We start from the raw sequence: 19,973 nt of genomic DNA, 5'->3' as shown, positions 1-19,973 counted from the left end.
CTTTCCCTAAGCCCAAAGGGAAATGGGCCCGCCCCTCCCCCCCCCCCCCCCCCTTCCCCCTCCCCCCCCCTCTCGCCCCCCCCCCCCCCCACTTCCGACGATCTTGGAGACACGCGTGTACACTTGACCCCAGCCTTTCTCTCACTCTCTGCGAAAGAGAGCGAAGGCAGGCGAGGAAGGATCCCCAGCTGTGGAGAGGGAGAGGGAGGGAGGGAGGGAGGAGTAGATTTGAAAGAAAGAAAGAGAGAGGAAAGAAAGAAAAGAAGGAGAAATTGGGAGTGTGTTTGTGTGTGTGACTGACAACCTTAGACCCTGTAACTTGATCGGATTTCCTGACGCCCCCCCCCCCCCTTCTTCTTCTTCTTCTTCCTCCCAAGGTTTACTCTCCTTACAAGCCCCCTCCGCCTTGTCCGCATCTCTCCCTAAGACACAACCGCACACTTCTCTCCTCCTCCTCCTCCTCCTCCTTCTCCTATAGCCTTCCCCACCCCTTCCCCCCAAAACCTGTTTTGTGGAGACTTGTTGAAAGTACCCTTTTCGCTTTCTTCTCCATTGTTTCTAGTGATCCCAAAGTTTTGGGGGGGTGCTTCTGCCCCGCTGCCTGCCTGCCGGCCGGAAGGAAAGAAGGAACCGGCCGAAGAGAGAGCGGCCGCAGCAGCAACAGCAGCAGCCCCTTGGCTTTTGCTTCAGGAGCTGGGCGGCGCTGACCAGGGCCGGATCAGAGCCTTTTTTTCTGGAGGTAAGTATATAGGAAGAGCAAGGCTGGAGGGGAGGCTGTATTGGAGGGGAGGGGGAGAGACAGCCCCCCACCCAACCCAAGCAAAGCCCTCCCTGGAGAAAAATAGACAGATGCAGGGTGTATGTGTCAAGCTTCCAGGTTGCCCCATCTCTGGGCTCAAGGGTTATTTTGGCTTCTTGCAATATGTAGGAGAGGAATAGGAAGGAGTGGAAATAGGCATGAGGAAAATAGAGTTTCATTGTTTGGTTTGATTTTGTTTTTTCAAGCTAAGAAAACCAGAATGAAGTCGAAGGCTTTCATGGCCAGCATCCATAGGCTTTTTGTGGGTTTTTCGGGCTATGTGGCCATGTTCCTGACGTTTCGTCTCAGAAGATGCCAGCCAGAGATGCTGGTGAAAGGTCAGGAATAAACTCTTCCAGGACATGGCCACATAGCCTGGAAAACCCACAAAAAACTAAGAAAACCAGAGTTCAGGAGTTGACCAAAGACTGTATAAACGCTGTCATAAAAGATGATGACATTTCTCGTCCTCCCTCCCTCCCTCTCTCCCTCCCTCCAGTAATCACATCCCACTTGATAACTATTAATTATTTCCAAGTCATTGTGTTCAAATATCGTTGCTGGGCTGGTTACTCTTAAGTGTATTGATTTTTACATTTTCACACTGCCTTCGTCTTCGGCGTGGTATAATTTCCTTCCCTCCCCCCTTGCTGCAAAGAAGAGTGCGGAAAGACCCAAAACACAGACACAACAATGACAATAACGAGAAGCCCAATTTGTGCTGGTATCACTCTGGATGGAAGTAGTGTTGCAGTCACACCCCACAAAGACCATTGAAGACAGAAATGGGAGGGAGGGAATAATCATTTCCATCTCTCTGGAGTAATGAGCCCAACATTATCTGTTTGTAGCTGGTTCTGAATGCTACATCCTTGTAGAAGGAGAGCTTTACCTTTGCTCTTAAGGTGTTTGGAGTTTTTCCCCCCCTTGATTACTGAGGAGCAATAATAGGAACAAGATTTGCATAGCATAGGCATTGCCTGGCACATCACCCTCCTCAGGCTTCATGTCCTGAGTGGCAACGTTTCCAAAAAAACACTCAACATGCCTGCATTGCATTTACAGTTTAGTCTGTGACAATAATACCAAATTTTCTTCATCAGACTTCACAGAGCATCATCAGATCTACCGACATTTCTGCACCATTGCAGACAACTGTGGGTACACTGGCGATGCGCTTTGCTTTCCTTTTTAATTGCAAGGTACAGGAGGAGGAGGAGGAAGAAAAGGACATGTTTTAAAAAACACATGGTGACTTTGATGAAGTAGAGGAGGCAAGTCTCTCCCAAGCTCTAAAAAGGGGAAATTCAGGAATGGTTTTGAGGAAGGGCTGCAAACCTGTAAAAAGAAGAGTGCAGTTCAGACACTTTTTAAAAATGGGAATTTCATTGTCTGCTTTTTAAAAAATCACTTTAGAGGTGTGCGCAACATAAGTGGGACGTGGGACATGAGTTCCCACTAACTTCTGAATGTGTCAGCTAGAATCTGACTGCAAAAAAGGAAGAAGGTATTTCAGCTTTAACATCTTGCACTGGCAGCATTCTTTCCCTTCAGTCTTTGGATTAGTCATTGTATGGCGGAGGAGAAGGGGTTTCGCTTTTTTTTTTTTTAAAGTAAAGTAAACAGCCTCCAACAAGTGAACCTTGACAACCCAGATTAAGGAAGGCAGTCGAGATCAAACGAAGCTGCTGCTGGGCTGTTGTTAGGAGCTGCCTCACTGAAAGATCTGGACTATTCGATCAGTCAGCAAGACTTCTATGTTCACTTATGCAGAAACGGACCATTACAAATACTGATCTTTGTTGTGAAACCTAGGGATAACTTAGAGGAAAAGGCTATCTGTGCTGCTTCAATCCACGTTTTTTAACCTAGTTAACTTAAAGGGAAGGAAGGGATCCACTGGTTTGATGGCTGAGTTGTGTATTCCTGCTGCATTGATGTACAACTTCCTTTTTATCTATGGCACCTTGAAGTGCAGAGAGGGAGCTTTTGATTTCCAAAAGCATATGTAAGAGGGAGAAGAAAAGATAATAAAGTTCAACCCTTCTGTTAGAGATTCTCAGAGCAAACAAAGACATTTAGGGGGCTTCTAGAGGTATTATTCTGCTATGGACTGAATAGTGTCATTGTGATGTAATTTTATGTTATTCTTTCCGTGGAGTTTAGGATATCAAGAGTATTATATTTTCCTGTAAACTGCAGAGAATACTAATCACCATGATAGTGTTGTGAGTGGGGTTTTTTAGCTTTAAAACAACAACAACAAAGTTAGTAATTGTATTTTATTCCTCAGGGAACTTAAAACGTTTGTCGCTGAACTGTTGTTGATTGTGTACAGTTTGAAGGAAGTCGCATGAGACAGAATTACAGCACAATTTCAGACAGGTTTACTTAGAAGTAAAATTCACTCTGTTCAGTGAGACTTACTGAACACAGCTCAGTTATAAGGTGCTTTATAAAGTGTTTAAATGTGTAACCTTATGCTTCTGCGTACAGACTATAGGACTGCTTCGGAGTCTTGCTTCTGCTGTTTGCTTTATTTTAAATATTGTAAGGTTTCTGTAGTTTGGAAGTATTTCTCTTACTGTTACTTCTGTTTTAACTGAAGGAACTTCAGAAATTTCAAAGACAGAAACTCCTGCATGAAGCCATATAAAACTAAAAAAAAAAATGCAAATAACTATCACTGGTCTTGCTTAAATAAATTTTAAATTAGCATTTCAGATGACAAAAAGCATACATTCCTTTTGAAAGTATAGTTTCATAACCATCCAAACACCACACTGCATAGTTTGATTTTTTTAAAAAATTATTATCGGTGCCTTGATTATTTAATAAAACACATTTATAGTAAACATACACATGCATACAGTTAAGCAATTTATGGCCATATGTAACATTTAAAAAAACCTTTTGTTTAAGAAACATTTTTTAAAATCCTGCTTCTCCTGTCTTATCATTTCTACTAATAACTGTTGACAATATTTCATTTCTATACTATAGTAGGAAAATTTAACTCATCCTCTTCTAAGATCTAAATTATGCAAGACTCTTGCAAGGAAAATCTAGCATAGCCTGTAGGTGGGAAACCTCCATTTTAACAGGTTTTGTGTAATGCAGGAACATAGTAATCAAGGTGGGTCATAATACAATCACAGAGGTGTCTCACATTGCTTTGTCTCATACAGTAGAAAGGTGAAAAGAATAACAGTAAATAAAGAACTTTTCCCAAACTGAAAGTATTAAAAGTACTGGCATTCCTGTGGTTTGCCTGTTTTCTGAACTGGAAGTTACTGAGAATTTCCACTGAATTTAGTGGGAGATGAACTGCACCCTCTGAATATTCTTTTGTACAGATATATCAGCTTCCACGCAGCACCGTTTAATTCATATGCAAACCACTACATGTGTAGCTCTGTGGAGGATTTCAGCTAATGTGCTTTGTATGTACAGGTACTTTGTGCATAATATGATTTCACAAAATCCGTCCAGTTATTTATAGGACACAATAGTGTCGCTGCCTTTAAAATGTTCTGGGAGATGCGCTAATAAAATTTAAATAGATTATAGACTGACAGCAGAATAGTATAAATTTTGTTTACGATTCCTTTGCTTTAAGGTACTTATGCTAAAAGAAGCTCCTTTAACCCCAAGATTGAGTGGTATTAAGTGGTGAGAGTAGTCTTCTGAAGTGGCTGCTACTGCCCTTTGCTCTCGTGATAATCTTAAATTACTGTAACTTAATTGCAACTTCAAGGCACTGAGCTGAAATGTTTTTATGCAGCTCACTGAGCATGGGTATATCTGTAACTATACTCCTACTTGTGTGTATAGGTGGGATTTTAAAAAAAAGAAAGATCCTAGTACTGTATTGAGTTATGAGCCTTTCCCAACTGTTCCAAATTGACGTGTTGCGCTGGTCTAAATTAAACTCCAAGCAACTTTATCTTGATGTCAGAGGAAGCACACACATGTGCGCGCTTGCACACACTCACACAGAGTCATAGGATCATTAGTCCTTTAAAGAAGACCGTAAGATCATTAGAGATGTGTCTTTTTCTCTCTCCTTGTGTACACACACACAAGGTGGCACTAAAAGTTATACAGTAGAATCAATGTCGGGAAGTCTCAGGGTTGGGTTGTTTTTTTTAATGGATTGGGCAAATTCTTCATAGCCTCCTGGCAGTATAAACAGCATTTTTCATTTATCTGAATTTCTGATGATACAAACATTGCTGAATCCTCCAGCTAGTGGGAAGAGAGAATTCCAGACCATATCTGTGGTACATCATAGACCACAACACTGTAAAAAGTTATCTTTTCCTTCATCTTGCTTCAGATCATGTTCATTGTGTGAAGCAACAACTTAAAATAAAAATAAAAATGCTGCAAGTGCCATCAAAGGACACAGATAGACGTTTAACACAAAAGCTGTGGCCCTAGAAAGACAACCAGTGCTGTGTTGTATTTTGCCTCAGTTTGTAGAAATAATGTCACAGGCATAGAGCTTAAATATGAATTGCTTTTAAACTTCCTTTATGTGTCTGTTATTACAGGGAATACTTTGTTTTGAAGTTGGGTCTGTTTATTTCTTCTCATCATAGTCCCATGTCTATAGTGTAGTGGATAAAGCCATATTTCAGGCATTAGCATTTAGCTGATGTGCATCCATTGGATGCCAGGTTCCCTCGTTTTTCTTAATTTGATCCGACAGCCTAGCTGCTTTTGGCCATATGTGCAGTTTTAGTGAGGCCCAACTCATCCAGTTTCCTGCTTCCAGGACAAGACCTTGAACCCAGTGTCTCTTATCTCCATAGCTATAGGACTGCAGCGTTTCCAGTTGTGATCAGACAGCAGAAGCAATGGATTCACTTGACACTGATTAGGCACTTCTTGGTTTGCACTGCCTTTATCCCCTAATTCCTCATTGCTACCTCATTGGACATGCAATAACATAATTAAGACATGTTGCATGGTAGAAATTAAAGGGAAATGGTTACATGGCATTATCCTGTTTGTGGATTTTGAAAACCTTAAGACTCTTCTAGCATATATTCAGCAATTTGTATAAATCCAGATCAAGGCAGGAATATAACTTACAAGCAGCTCTGAGCATGTGAGTAGCCGTAATTTTTTAAAAGATTTATCAATTTAGGTATATTATTGATTGGACAGGTAGTAAAGTTACCAGTAGGTAAGTCATGATATATATTGTTCAACATTTTTGTGCTGTGTAGGAAAAAATGAGTGAGAGATGTCTATTTTTTAAGCTGCTAGTGAAAAAGCAGTAGGAAAATACTGGAAAAGCCAACCAGAGGGGGTCCCTCCTGACTGTACTTTATGTCTGAAACAGGAGCTGAATTAGGAATTCAGTAGAAGATAATTTTGCAAGGTAATGTTTATAAAATAAAAAATATTGATCTGTAAGAATCAATACAAAAAATAAAATAAAACCTAATTTTTTACTTTATACTGTACATGTTTTTTTTAAAATGGTCCATGTAGTGAGATGTTTTAAAAGGTGACTGAAGACTAGTTTAAGTCAATGGAGATCTTAATCAAGTTACTTTGACATCCCTAACATGCAGAAGTACACTGCCAACAGCATGCATCTAAAATACACATATGGACTTCAGAAATAAACTCTGTTTAGGATGTTATCTGTATTTTGGTCACTGAGAATTGTTTGCTTACTGCTTATTAACTTATCTAATTAATTTCTAAAAGTGAAAAAAATAGTTTTAAATGCTGCACAAGAAGAGTAGTAGCAGAACTACATTTCCCTATTTTATTTGTACAGAAGCTCCTAATACCTGGATTGTTGTAAGTGATTTTCCCCCACTGCCAATCTTTCTGTACTGTTTAAAAAATATCTCAATTTAGTGCCTTGAAATTGTAATTAAGTTGTAGTAATTTAAGATTATTGCAAGAGTGCAAAGGGCAGCAGACGCTCTTTAGAAGGCTCATCTCAGTGTTTAATACTACTCAGTCATGGGGTTAAAAGAGTTTTCTCAGTATAAGTACTTAAAGGAGCTGAATCGTAAACAAAATTTATACTACATTCTGACAACTAATAATCTATTTAAATTGCATTAAAGTATGTATGTTAAATTTAATTAAAAGCAGAAGGAGGACTGAGTACCGTAAATATCTTGACAGATCTTTTAAAATGGAATTCATCTCATGAAATATTTACATTATGACTTTTGTGTTGAAATATGTCTAGGAGTTCTCCAACTATTTTTGTTGTTGTTGAACCAAATCACGCCATAGAGCAATTTTCACAGGGAACACTAACAAATGCAAACAAGAGCAACAAGAGCACGTTATAATATCTCAAGTGTATTTTTCTTTTTTAATAATTTCCCTCTAGATTTTAGCTTTATAGTTGCTCTCAGTTCCATTGTAAATCTTCTTAATAGTAAGAACACAATGTGTTAGATATGTAGTGGAAAATATATGTGTGTTTCTTGAATACTTATTTTTTTAGTTCCACATTTTTCAATCACTTTTTTTTTGCCACCACAGATATACCTGGGCAATACTGTTCTTTTTTGCTTTTCAGATAAAGCATGTTAAAAATAAAAAAAGGAAAAATTCATTTTCAGAAACATTTTTGCTTGCTGACAGCCCTGGTTCTGTTATACTCCCAAGAATAACTGCACTGAGAATTGCAGATGTTGTACTGATGTGAGAAAAAAGGAGATTATTCTAACCATGTATTTTTATCCATTGCTATATGGTATTCAGCTGTTTTCCTCAATGTACTATAAACCCATTTAACAAGGACTTTTACACAGAAGGACAGTGAGAAATTGAGGTGGCTTGCAATTAGGATATGAGCTGCTGTTGTGTTTAGGCCATTGATTTATCTTTTCCAATGCTGTCATTCTGACTGGCAGCATTTCAGGCACAGTGCTTTCCCAGCCAAGTTACCCTTGTTTAAACTGGGACTTCCAGGGACTTTAACTAGAACTGTACAAGAATTGGCCCATTCTGTCTCCTGTTGCTGTTGCCAACAGTGTTATTAAGGAAATGGGTGGGTTTGACACATTTGCAGGGGATCCTTATTGCATGTTTTTCTAGTGCTTCCATTAGCATCATATCGAGAAACTGGCATTGCAAGGTCTCCAGAGCAGGAACTGTTGCAAAGAGCTCTAACCTGAAAGGATCATAGATGCAGGCTCTCAGGAGCAGGAACTCTATAGTGTGAGAGTGGCAGAAATATGCGCAAAGGTAGGATGCTTGTTTCCAAATTTCAGGGGCATTTCCCGCTGTCATACACATAAGCCAGATAAGCCACAATAACTGAACGTAATTGTACATCTGGAAATATTAAGACATACAGCAGCTTATTGCATACTGAAGTTGTAATATAACTGTTTCTGTACTGTGACATTTCAGCCTGAAGGTACATATGTGTACAGCTACATGTGTAAATGGTTATACACAAATGCACAATCACAAATCTACAATAGGGAGAAGGTTAGGGTACAAACCTTTTCTCAAACATGATTTTCTGTGTTCAGAGATGTTTTCTGCATGAGATCCAGTATTCGATTATAGGTAACCACCCTCCTTCATACTAAAGTGTTATACTCCAGTAGCATTTTTCTCATGTGATATAGTCCCCTCCACCATCACTCACATTTCAGGTGACTACCTTAAAATTTCCTTCTACTGTACTTTTCATCTTGGTTTTAACTTGCACTTCCTAGTCATTCTTGTCATATTGTTGTTAGGAGTTAGGGTCAAATATCTTTACTTGAAGCTCTAAGGTACAGCTTCCTTTAAAGTTTTCTCCCTCTCCCATATTTTATCAAATGAAGTCATTCATTTAATTGGTAGATTAAGCATATTAACACATCAGTAAATGAAAGTAGTCAGACTTCCCAAGGCATTGTTGGAAAGCCTCTGTGGTTTTATGTGGCCGGACGCACACTATTAGATTTAGATAGCAAGGCCAATGATCTTCATGCGTTTTAAGAGAGACATAAATGGAGAGAACTCAGCTGTAAGTAGAATGTCACGTCTCAATTTTTTTAATATAAAAATGTGATAAATGGTAAAATCATCAGGTAACTTAAATGACCAGACTTTCAATGAGATAAAGCAAGCAAATCTGCCTCTCTGAGGGGAGGAACAGAGGCTTTTGCTTATAAATCCATCCCCACCTTTTACGTCCTTTATATTAACAGTTTTAGTGTCAGTTTGGTCTGGATTTTCTATGTCCTGTACAAGTTTTGAAAGGATGGTGTGAAAACTGTCCATTTTGCTTGGTGCATATTGAACTTGGCTCCACTTGCCCTTGGGCTGCATGCCACCCCTAAAGCCCTTTTTGTGGCTCCTGACCATCTCCAATACCCCAATTGAATTTTGAGGCTTGGAAACCATGCCCTATGAGGAGTGGCTTAAGGAGCTTGGTACGTTTAGCCTGAGAAAGAGAAAGCTAAGAGGTGACATGATAGCCATATTTAAATATTTGAAGGGATGTCATACTGAAGGTGGAACAAGTTTGTTTTCTGCTGCTCCAGAGACTAACCACATTACTGCACTACACTCTTATAGTGCTGCTATTCCACTTTGAGGCTTGTAGTTCAATGAGGCCTAAGATCTCTCTGGCCGAGAATTCTAAATGCCCCCTCCCTGAACTTCAAATCCCAGAATGCAACAGGAGGCAGCCAGAGCATTGAAAGTGGGATAGCAGCGCTATAAGAATGTAGTACCGTAATCTATTAGGACATAGAGCGGTTGATTTAAGCTACAGGAAAAGAAATCCCACCTCAACAATAAAGGAAGAACTTTCTGGCATTAAGAGCTGCTTGACAGTGAAACATGCTGCCTCTGAGAGTAGTGGAGTCTCCTTCTTTGGAGGTTTTTAAACAGAGGCTGAGTGACCATCTGCATGGCACGTGTTGAACTGGATGGCCCTTGTGGTCTCTTCCAGCTGTGTGATTCTATGATTCTAGTTGGCCTCAACAAAAGTGATGCACCATTATCAGTAGTGGTGTGATGCTCCAGTTCAGCCTGTGAAAATTCACTCCTGCCTTTCCTCATGCAGTTGCCCACTGTTATTTAAAAGATGGAAAGGATGTAACTCTTGCTGAGAGTGCCTGCTAGGACAAGAAAAACAAGGGAGATATTTAGCTCTGTACCTGGTTCTCTTTGGATTGTGTGTTGTATGGGCCATTATCCAGTGCTAATGTACTGGTTAAAAGCACTAGAACAGTACTAAATCCTTCTTTAATTTTAAAACAGAGAGATCACACTCTTCAAAACAGTTTATCTTAGGTAGATGATCATGCCTGAAAAAACCCCTCATACGCTTGCATTTTAAGTAAAATTTAAATTGAACTACAGTGCTGGGTATTTTATTTTTTGTGATCTCAATCTTGTGTATGTCTGGAATGTAGCACTTGACTTAAAACAGCAGCAGCAAAAATCTTTCAGTTAAAAAGTCTTCAGTACATTCTTATATGTACGCAGAAATAAAAATATGGAGCATATTAAGGTGTGGGGGAAGCAATTGACGGAAACAGTGTGGAAGAAAAGGGATATATTTTTTACTAGATCTTCCATGAAACCCTGAAAATCGTAGTGTAGATGTTAAATCCCTGCTGAGTTGTTTTTGAAAGGACATTAAGCAATCAACTGCTATTTCTTTAGGAATTAGCACCATATTTATACTGTAAAACAACTGCAGCCTGATCTACCACATTGTTAAGCCTAATTGCTTGGATTTAAGCTGATTTACTTTAGTAGATGACAGTAGAATGAGCACTTTCGTTCTGAGCACACTTACCTACTAAACCCGCTTATTTCCAGGTGGATGAGTGTGAGATCACAACAAAATAGTACCCCTAAGCACACATACAAGGAAGACCACTAAATGCACTTGAACTTGTTTCTCAGTAAAAATGCCATAAATGCTCCTCAGCTGCAATCTGATGTGCACTTAACCTTAGAGTAAGTCCCATTGACTCAACAGGTATACATCTAAGTAGATGTGGCAGGACTTCACTGTAAATCTTAAATTGGATTAAAATAGTTTGAGAGGGTTTACTAGTAAGAGTGAATCAATATATGGTTGATCTAATTGATCATTCGGTTCCATAATTGTATAACAACTGTGAAAACCAAGCACAATTACAGTAAACCTGTACAAGACATAGGAGAAAATGCTAGCTTTTATGCATGAGAACAGAGAATACAGTACATAGAGAATGTTAGTGCCATTACCAACAAATAAAAAAAAATGTTGAGGTAAAATACTTTAAAAAAAGTTTGCTTTCATATATTTGCTTTCTAGACTTCTTTCGTATTTGATTCTGTATCATACTTCTAGACTTCTTTCAAACTTTGTTTTATATATGTCATTTGTTTCTGGAGATTATGAAATTGACTCTTTTGTTATGATCCTGAAAATTGATGCAGTTCCTAGAATGACAGACTTTAACCACTGCAGTAGCACCATAGATCACAGTCTTGCAGTTGGGCAACATCATGCTGTATGTGTGTTTGCCTTCAGGTTACCTATCAATCCCATGGTGACCCCATGTATTTCATAGGATTTTCTTAGGCAAGAAATATGCAGAGGTGGTTTTTCCAGGTCCTTCCTATGAAATATAGCTTACAGCATCTGGTATTCATTTATGATCTCTCATCCAAGTTACCAGGGGTTACCTGGTTAGACCCTGCTTAGCTTCAAGATCAGGAAGGATCTGATGTCTTCATGATAGTACTTTGTTAGCTGCCTTTGAGTCAACCTCGACTCATGATGACCCTGTGGATGAGACATCCTCAAGCCCCCATATCCTCCACTGCTCTGCTTAGGTCTTGTTGATCCAGGCTCCCTAATTGAGCCTAGCTGTGTGTTGTGTGGTCTTCCTCTCTTTTCTACTGCCTTCTACCTTTCCCAGAATTATTGTCTTTTCTAATGAGTCATGTTTTCTGATGATGTGCACAAAGTATGACAGCCTCAATTTAATCATATTGGCCTCCAAGGAGAATTCAGGCTTGATTTACATTTGTCTTCTTGGCTGTTTATGGTATTCTCAGGATGTTTCTCCAGCACCTCATCTCAAATGAGCTGATTTTCTTTTTATCCGCTTTCTTCCAGCTCTCACATCTGTACATGGTGATGGGGAATAGTGGCTTGGAGAATTCTAACTTCAGTGCTCAGTCATATATCTTTACCCTTTGGGATCTTGTCTAGTTCTTTCGTCACTGCCCTTCCCATTCCCAGTCTTCTTATTTCTTGACTGCAGTCTCCATTCTGTCCAATGTTTGATCCAAGGTACAAAAAATCTTTAACAATTTAAATTTCCTCATTTTCTAGGTTGAATTTATGTAGATCCTCCATGGTTATTATTTTTGTTTTCTTTATGTTCAGCAACAAGCCTGCCTTTGCACTTTTCTCCTTGTCTTTCCTTAATAATTGTTCCAAGTCCACAACGTTTTCAGCTAATAGTATGGTTTTCTGTTAGTAGCATGGTGTCATCCGCATATCTTAGATTGTTTATGTTCCTTTACTGTTCCTTCTTCTGAGTCTAACCCTGCTCTTTGAATGATATTTTCTGCATACAAGTTGAACAAGTAGGGTGATAATATGCAGCCTTACCTGACCCTCTTGCCAATTGGAAACCATTCTGTTTCTCCATATTCTGTTCTTATTTATTATTATTTTATTTATAGTATTTATACCCCCGCTCTTCAACCCTAAAGGCTCTCAGAGCAGCTTACAATTATTTTTAATTAGACGGTTCCCTGCCCTCAGGCTTACAATTTAAAAATACATGACACAAAAGGAGAAGGGAATGGTGGTGGAGAAGGGGATCAAGTCTAGTGGTTCTTCTCTCCCTCTGAGGCCTGGACCATGGCAGATGGACTGGAGGGAGGGCCCTTTGTATTGCTCTGGCTAGCCCTGATGGTGTTGGACTTGCTTTTTCACTCCCTCCCAGACTTAATGATGTCAGATGGCATGGAGGGACGGCTCTTCTTCTTCAGACTAGGCCTGATGGCACTGGGTCTGCCTTTTCACTCCCTCCCAGACTGGATGAAGACAGATGCCATCAGTTGCCTAACAGTTGCCTCTTGTCCTAAGGACAGATTTATCATCAGGACTATCAAATGTATTGGCACTCCCAAGTCTTTAAGAGCACTCTATAGCTTTTCACGATGTATGCAGTCAAAGACTTTGCTATACTCTATAAAGCTCATGCTGTTTTTCTTTTGGAATTTCTTGGTGTGCTCCTTTAACAACCGTATGTTTGCTATGTGTTCCCTAGTGCTTCTTCCTTTCCTGAACCTTGCTTGGACCTCTGGGATTTCTCTCTCCATGTAACAAATGGAATCCGTGTTGCGGGATTTTAAGCATAATTTTGCTTGTGTGGGAAATTAATGCTATGATCCTATAATTGCTGAAGTCTTTTGTGTCTCCTTTTTTGTAGATGGGGATGAATATTGAACATTTTCAGTCTGTTGGCTGCCATTTTGTTTTCCATATTTGTTGGCATATTTTTGTTAACACTGTAATTTATTCTGTCTATCTGGATTGTATCAGTTCAGTTGGAATATCATCTGTTCCTGTTGATTTATTCTTCCCAATTTCTCTTATCAGATAAAGTAAAAGCATTGTTATTCACAGCCAATTTGGTGGTGATGTCGTTTCTGACTTGTCGTGACCCTAAGGCAAACCTATCATAGGGTTTTCTTGGCAAGCTTCTTTGGAGGGGTTTTGCCATTGCCATCCTCTGAGGATAAGAGAGGGTTACTGGCCCAGGGTCAACCAATGGGTTTTCCATGGGCGAGTGGGGCTTCAAACCCTGGTCTCCAGTGTTACCGTCCAACAGTCAAACCACTACACCATACTCACAGCCAGTATCCAGTTGTGAAATATGTGAGTTATTCTTCAAGTGCCAGCGGTGTAGCAGCCTGATAGATATAGTTGCAGGTATATATATATATATAGAAATATTTTTACTAAGTGATAAAAGTTGGGAGGGTAGAACTGATGGGTTCCGTTAGTATGGGAGTATGTAATAAGCTGCTGAAGAGTTTACTTTGTTACTCATAAAGTTTACTGATTAGATCAGAATGTTGGTGTTACAAATAATACACTTCTTAGGGCACAGTTCATTGTATGAGAGTCGGGAATTCACTACTCAAATAAATAGGTTTGCGACACTGTATTTTACCAGAGGAGGAGGAGGAGGAACCTCTAGAGATAGTGACTGAGATCCTTTGCATGAGAGCATAACACTCTGCTGGTTTAAGGAACATTGGGCATATACTGTCATTGCTAGTCTTTGAGGACGTCCTGGAACACAAAATACTATGGGAAAGGTGAGTTAGGAAATTGATGTACCTTTTTTGACAGGTAATTACTAATTTCTCAAGACATCATTCTCATAGTCTTGTGGTTCTAGGGACCCCCATGAAGCCTGGCACTGAAGTATTAGGTATCTCTGGATAGACGCAGCGTTAGCTGGGGAGCACATACCAGCTTTTTCTCTCACTGCCAGTAGATCATCCTTGTTTCCACTACTGGTTGTTCAAGGAGACCTTGACACTCCTTTTCACGAGCAGCAAAGAGATTGTACCAGTGTACTGTCCACATAGAATCTATGCCAAAGGTATAGGCTAATGTCAGTCTATTGCAGGAAGTCTCTTCATTTCAATGATTTATGTGTTGGGGCAAAGCCTCTTAACAGCTCCTTGTGAAGAGGAAGAGGAGCAAAATATCAGGGAGAGGAAGACCCATGTATGTCCCCTTGACCTTGCAGGAAAGGCAGGAAATAAAGGCAAACAATAATAACTCACAGAACTAGTAGTAAAATAAGGGAGCTGTGAGGAATTATTTCTGAGGTGTTTAGACTCAATTATTGCTCTTGTTAAGAACAAGTATGGTATGATGGTTTGAGTGCTGGACTATGACTCTGGAAACCAGGATTCAACTCCCTGCTCAGCCATGGAAACCCACTGGGCAACCTTGGGCAAGTCACACATTCTCAGCCTCAGAGGAAGGCAAAGGCAAATCCTTTCTGAACAATTCTTGCCCAGAAGACACCGTAATAGCTTCACATTGGGATTGCCATAAATAAAAAATGATTTGAAGGCATACAGCATTAGCAGCAGCAGCAGCAGCAGCAACAACAACATTATTGTTTTAAAAACTCATTGCTTGAATCCTGTTGGCACTTCCAACTAGAATTGACTGAATGAATCAGTTATTTATTGTGAGTCAACACTAACTTAATCTCATGGGTTTACTCTAGTTAGGACTATGATAGGATTCAGGAATTGGTGTTGAGTTAACTTGTTATTAGTTGGGTTTTTGGCACTTACTGTGATAATTGTGATACAGAGCTAAAAACTGAAGCATTATTAACAAAGATTAACAGGTTGGATGCAGGCATAGTTTTGATTATTGGGAAAAAAACAGGGCATGTTAGTTGTATTGAACTTAATTTCCATAAATTTCATTGGACTTACTCATAAGAATAACTGAGTCTAGATCTAATCCATTAGAAATAAATATTACTAGAAATTAAAGTTCATCTTGAATGGTATGCATTATGCCAAACGGAGCATATAACACAATTGCAAAAATTAAGCTGTACTAGTATTGAATTATGATAGTGTAACAGTCAGCTTCTATAAGGGAGCGTTTTAGACAATTGGATGAAAAAGATACTTTTGATTTTGGTATGTACTCATTTCTTCAGGCCAGTGAGATGTTGTATAGGACAGTACCTGTACTATAGAACTTAATTTTCCTTGGATGACAGAGCACTGGACACTTTTGGAGTCTTTGTAATATTTCCTTTATTTACAGACATGTGAACAGATTTGAGTAGATCAAATTACACTTCTGTAAGCAGACAGTACAGTCCCCAGCCCTGCCTTGTATTTCCAAAGAATATTACTTCACCCTGTAACACACACACACACACACACACACACACACAGAGAGAGAGAGAGAGAGAGAGAGAGAGAGAGAATTAATTTATATCTCACCTATCTCCCTGCACAGGATCAAAAGCAGCTTACATTCATTTTAAACAAGATACTGTACTGCTAAAACAAAGCTATTAGTTCACAAAAAGCTGAAAACACCACAATTCTGTTAAAAGCATAATTTTAAAACAGTTGAAACATATTTAAAACATGATAAAAACAAAATAAAAGCACAGGCCCATTAAAAGCCCTTTTTGCCACTCACTACCACCTCTCTTCTTGCTCTTCTAGTCAAAAACTACAGAGCTGTTTTGTCATATCCCCGACTCTCAGATCCCAACCATAGAGATCAAACCAGGAAAATACCAGGCTGAGAAAACAGGCTGAGGATTAGTAAAGGTTAATAATCCCTGAACACCCTCATGATAGATATTTATACTGTTGTCTTCAATGTATCATTATAGTCAATTGGATGAAGGTTAAGATTTTACTAGAGCCAGGGATTGAAATAATATGGTGCCCCAGATGTTATTAGGTTGCAAGTCCCAGTAGTTCTAGCCAATGTAGACAATGGTAAAAAGTGCTGGGAAGTACAGTCCAATATCACCTGGAGGTTGCACAATTCCCTCCTGTACCAGAGTATATTCTGCATATTATTATAGGAAGTCAGGGGAAATATCTGTGAAAAAATAATCTTCAGATGTAGTTGTTTATATAACTAGTCTTTTTATAAATATTTTTTGGCCTCTGAGTAAGTCTTTAGACTGGAAATTAGCAAATGTGGTATGTGCAGAGGCTACTTTCCAGCCAAGTACATAAAGCTGACCTTTTTAAAAAAATGGGTAATTATTAAAAATAGTTCAACATATGTAAATTCTATTTCATTAGATATTGCGAAAATGATTTCTAGCTGAAGACAACCCCATAAAAAGAAAAAATATTTTATTTGCCTCACATTTAAATTGTGAACATCCTCCTGTCTGTCCCTTCTGGTTGCTCCAGTGGCTTTCATGCCTGTATGACCCACTCTTCACACACCTTGCATGTGAAACACTATGGTGTCTGTTAACCACGCCAGGTGAGGAAAGAACACCCTGTCCCACTCCTCTCTCCATAACTGTCATCTTCCAGCCTATGAGGGAGTTGACCAGGCAGCCTAGCTCCACCAGGGCTAGCCTGAAGAAGAAGAGCCCTCCCTCCAGTCCATCTGCCTTGGTCCAGGCCTCCGAGGGAGAGAAGAACTGCTGGACCTGATCCCCTCCCCCCCACACCATTCCCTTCTCCTTTTGTGTCGTGTCTTTTTAGATTGTAAGCCTGAGGGCAGGGAACCGTCTATTATCCCCTCTGTTGTAAGCCGCCTGGATTCCCAGTGATTGGGCGGCATATAAATAAATCATATTATTATTATTAGTCTCTCAGCCTCCTCCTTCAGCTGACCTTTTGATTCATGAGGGAAAAGGAGAGATGAAAAGCACAAAAAGGTTCTCTGATGGGGAGGTGTAGCTACATGGAGGGGGGGGGGCAAATGAGGTTATTACCTTCTGAATAAAAATCCACCCCCTGAAGGTTTCCTTGGGTCTCCACATTTCTAGCATTGCAGTAACTTAAAACCTAAGTTGAGCATTTAAAAATACAGTTTCTGACTATATATATATATATATATATATATAGAGAGAGAGAGGGGGGGGGGCAAAGTTGCCAAGGGAATACACTCACAGGAAATATGACTTCTAGGCTACCTGCAATTTGCACTGCGATTTGCAGTGGCCTGGTAACGGTTTTAATGATGCATCACATTGCCGATATTCAGCAGTGTGATTTCTAAAAATTATTTTTCTTGGCGGGGCTTGAAGGGCTGCAAAAAAGGAGGTTGATGGGCTCCATGCTGCCAATATATTTACAATATATAAGGCTGACATGAATTGGGCTTTTTTACAGGTAAACATTGGAAACAGTTTCTAGCTTCTTAAGATGTATAATCTGTTTTTTAATTTCCATACAGTCCTCAAAGCCAACAAAGGGGTGGTACAGACTATATCTGGTCTTTCTGTGGCTAGGGCGCCCTTTCCGCAACTCAAAAAAGGCCAGTTTTTTGTGGCTTTTTTTGCACCGCGGAAAGGCCAGATTGGGGCTGTGGTTTGTAGTTGCTGTGGCCCTGATCCGGGATGGCTGCAGACCACTCCAAAGGGGCAGTCTGTTGAGCCCTATTGTTAATAAAATGCTACAGGTTGAGACTCCCTTGTCCGGAATTCTGAAAACTGAAATATTCCACAATCATCTACATGAGTGGCTGAGATAGTGACACCTTTGCTTTCTGATGGTTCAGTGTACACAAACTTTGTTTCATGCACAAAATTATTTTAAATGTTGTGTACAAAATTACCTTCAGGCTATGTATAAACGAAACAAATGAATTTAATGTTAGGCTTGGGTCCCACCTCTAAGATATCTTATTATGTATATGCAAATATTCCAAAATCTGAAAAACTACAAAATCCAAAATGCTTCTGGTCCCATGCATTTTAGATAAGGGAGACTCAACCTGTAATTTGAGTCTGCAAACCAAGTCTTATTAGGAATGTCATAGGGAGCTGTGTATATTTCACTTGGAGAAGAGAAGACTGAATGGTGATGTGATAATCCTTTTTAAATACCTGAAAGCTTGTTTTCTGCTGCTTCAGAAATCAGCTTGTGTTCTGTTCCACCTCAACATTAGGAAGAACTTCCTGATAGTAAGATGTTTGGCAATAAAACAAACTCCCTTGGAAGGTGCTGTCTACTACTTTGGAGGTTTTTAAATAGAGGCTGGATGGCCATCTGTTGGGGATGCTTTGATTGTGTGTTCCTGCAAGGCAGGGTTTGGACTGGATGGCCCTCGTCGTCTCTTCCAACTCTATGATTCTATGATTGGATTTCAGTGAGAAGGAAAGATTCCATCTCTACATTAGTGAGAATATCTGAAGTATAAAAACTGTTTGACAGTGTATGTGATGGACTCCCCTTCTTTGAAAGTCTTTACACAGAGGTTGGATGCCAGTCTTTTAGGAATGCTTTAGCTGTATATTTTCACACAGCAGAGCCCTACAGGTCCCTTTCAACTCTGTATTTTTTTGGGATTTTTGCTCGCTTAAGTGCCGTTATTGGTCTTTCTAAGGTTATAGCCAGACCTAACTTATATGTAGCTACTAGTCATTCTTCTTGGTGGCCATTGTTTGGATGTGAATGTAAAAAAAATAGTTGTAATTCAAGTCTTGGTTGTGTGGGCAAGACATCTTTTGAATACATGGGCAGCTGGCATTGGAAGGTGTGGTTATCAGGCACACTCTCACTCACCTGCCATGTGTTTGCTTTATGCTTGTGCGATTACCCCCCTCAAACTAATCTAATCAAAGGTGCTTAAACTCTGGGGAGTTTCCAGTTAGATTTTATGATCTAAATCCAATCGCTAGTCACAACTAGAATCTATCCATTGAATCAATATAATTTACATGAATGTTACCAGATCTCTGTTGATTCAATAGATCTGTTATAATTGGAAATAAGACCTAAAAAAATTTAGGAAGATCGGGTTTTTAGGAGTATGCATGATTGACATGAATCATATGAATATCAATAGAAATTGCTTCTTATAAACATTTCTAAGATCCGTATGTTGCTCACTAAAATTTTATGGTAGAAGAATTGAGACTGAAATTGGGTATTGGTATATGACTAAACTGATAACTAGTATATTTATTCTTTTATTCTTGTCAGACCATGCAAGTTCTTTGAATAGAGTTTGTGAAACTTGAACTTGGAGGTTTCTGATTATGACTATACCATTTTTATAAAAGAAAAACAACAACCAATAATCAACTTATTAAAATGACACAGTAATAATTTCTCTTGCAGTTCAATTATTCTTTAAGGGTTTCAGGGAAGCAAACTGAAAACATTTGGCAACTGGCTTTTGGAGTGATACTAGTTTTTCAGTATTATAGCTCTTGCTTAGATTAGGGGTTTTACAAATTTGTTAAGTTTTGGAAATGGTATGTTTAATGTTTGAAAGATAAAAACATTTGACATTTAAAAATAACCTGAACTAGCATAATGCTAATGCTTTGCACAAAACCTTGGTAAAATAAATTACGGTATATAGATGCATATCTTGAGTCATATTTTTTTTAGTATACCTATTGAGAGTAAGTAGTGTATGTGGCAGGAACTTTCTTCCAAA

At 39.2% G+C, this 19,973-nt stretch overlaps 1 protein-coding gene across 3 annotated transcripts in view; it reads left to right on the top strand.

Annotated features, from left to right (window-relative positions):
• The first annotated feature begins 638 nt into the window (after positions 1 to 638).
• Positions 639 to 19,973, top strand: part of FOXP1 (forkhead box P1) — a 705,387-nt gene continuing 686,052 nt past the window's right edge. For all 3 annotated transcript variants that reach the window (XM_042452066.1, XM_042452083.1, XM_042452065.1), the window contains exon 1: positions 639 to 739. The gene's annotated coding sequence lies outside the window, so the exon portion shown is untranslated. The remainder of the gene's footprint in view (positions 740 to 19,973) is intronic.

The sequence above is a fragment of the Sceloporus undulatus genome, chromosome 2, assembly GCF_019175285.1.
Source record: "Sceloporus undulatus isolate JIND9_A2432 ecotype Alabama chromosome 2, SceUnd_v1.1, whole genome shotgun sequence".
Classification (NCBI taxonomy): domain Eukaryota; kingdom Metazoa; phylum Chordata; class Lepidosauria; order Squamata; family Phrynosomatidae; genus Sceloporus; species Sceloporus undulatus.
This window is presented reverse-complemented; position numbering and strand designations above follow the sequence as displayed.